This window comes from Cyprinodon variegatus, unplaced genomic scaffold (assembly GCF_000732505.1).
Source record: "Cyprinodon variegatus isolate N-32 unplaced genomic scaffold, C_variegatus-1.0 Scaffold1607, whole genome shotgun sequence".
NCBI classification, from domain to species: domain Eukaryota; kingdom Metazoa; phylum Chordata; class Actinopteri; order Cyprinodontiformes; family Cyprinodontidae; genus Cyprinodon; species Cyprinodon variegatus.
The window spans coordinates 35,308-37,404 of record NW_015152060.1 but is presented as its reverse complement, the minus strand read 5'-3'; the positions used below and the strand labels follow the sequence as shown (position 1 = coordinate 37,404).

Here is a 2,097-nt window from a genome sequence, read left to right as displayed (position 1 = left end):
AGCTAATGTGTCTGAACGCATTATGAACCCATCACTAGATGCGATGAATAATGCTTCAGAATAATCTGATGTTTCACTAAATCACATTTATCATTTTTAGCAAAAATCTCCACCTTGTTTTTAACAACTCCCCAAAAACAGTGTTTGTGTAATTAGATTTATAGCATCTTTAGATCAGAGGAAGACGTGATATTAGCAGGAGACGCTAGTAGCTTTTAGCCCTGCTAATGAACAATCCATTAAATTGGACAGGAGACAGGAAGTAAGATGGTTTCATGTCGTTCCCAGATCAGGAAGTTTTAATCCATGTAGAGCCACCGTGCTGCAGATCTAACCTGGCACAGATGCGCCTTTAGCTAACAGCGTCACATGCTAATAGCCCCTTTCAGGGCCTGAAACGGCTGCAGGCCGCTGCTCATCTACAGTTTCTACTTTTAACCTCATCAGGATGTGCTTTGCCCTCAGCTGAGGACAGGACTGCGTGAGTCTGCACAGGTGTGCTGAGCGCTTTGGCTGAGGGCTGTTCACACCTCAGGTGAACCAATTAGCATACAGCATCGAGCTATCAGCTCCTCGCCACATCTGCAGGCCAAACGGTGCAGTTAGCCACGCTGGTTTGGAGCTGAGTGACCTGCTTCTGTCAGCTCTGATACTCAGACTCACTTCAGGACAAACATTCCTCGCTTTGCTCTGGAAAAAACAACAAATCAGGATTTATTTTCTTCAGAGGTTTAGGGAAGGTTTAGGCTTATTTTAGAAGGACGCAGCTGGTTTCTTCTTCTACTGTCACCTGTCGCCATGACAACAGCCTCTTTGACTAGATCCATCCATCCATCCATCCATCATTTATCCATCATCCATCCATCCATCATCCATCCATCATCCATCATCCCTCCCTCTCCTACCAGGTTTCCGATGCTCAGCATCCCGTTGAACTCCTCAGTCATGGGGTAATGCTCCATGGCCATGAACAGCGTGTTGAGGACGATGCAGACGGTGATGGCCAGGTCCAGGAAGGGGTCCATCACCATGATCTTCACCAGCTGTTTCAGCCTCAGCCAGAAGGGGGAGCACTCCCACACCAGGTAGTGGTGAGCGAAGACATACCAGCACGGGTGGCATTTCTTATGGGATTCCTCCAGTTCTGTTCCACCAAGAGAACAAGATGATCCAAATGTTAGAGGTGCAGAAGGTCAAAGGAGAAGCTGAGTAAACAGTTTATTACAGCTTTAAGACAAAAAATGAACATTTCCATCCATAAAGTGGAACAGTGATCAAATGTAAACAGTGGGGGATAAAAAACATGCTGCAAAAAACACATTAAAGTTCAGATATGGTGCAAATCTGCAGTATTGTTGGTTTGGTATCATCAGTGATGCAGAGTCTTTATTAGAGTTTATCCATCAGTTCATCAGTGTGATGGTGGGGGGGAAGAAGCTGCTGCAGAACCTGCTGGTCCTGCATTGAATGCTGGGAGGGCAGCAGGGAGAACAGTCTCCTTGGTCTTCTCCACCTTCAGGATTCAGATCAAACATGTTCAGACACTGTCAGGTCTTACATGCTGACCCTCACCTGTTTGGACCTGCTAACGGCACCGTGATGTTCTGCAGATATTCCTTTACCAGAACCTGCATCAACTTTCTTAGTAATGATCATGTTTCCATCTGATCAGGTGAAACATCCGTCCATCCATGTTCTTCTTCTTTATCCAGGGCCGGGTCCCCGAGGCTGCAGGCTAAGCAGAGATGCAAAGACTTCTCTAAATCGACACCAGGTTCGCTCAGAGACAGCGTCCCTCCAGCGTGTCCTGGTCTGTCCACCAGGCCTCCTCAATGGGACATGCCTGGAACACCTCCTGAGGGAGGCGACCAGGAGGCATCAGGAACCAGAGCCTCCTCAGCTGGATCCTTTCGACGTGGAGGAGCAGTGACTCTGAGCTCCTCCTGGGTAACTGACCACTTTTGCAATCTTATCGTTTGGGTCGTTACCCAGACCTCCTGACCACAGGTGAGGGTGGGAGCGTAGATCTATCCTCTTCACCACGACAGTCTGATACAGCGACCGCATCACTGCCGACGCCGCACCGATCCGTCCATC

General features: G+C 48.3%; 1 pseudogene; it reads right to left on the bottom strand.

Annotated features, from left to right (window-relative positions):
- The window catches only part of LOC107104076, a 95,125-nt pseudogene that overhangs the window by 80,321 nt on the left and 12,707 nt on the right, over positions 1-2,097 (bottom strand).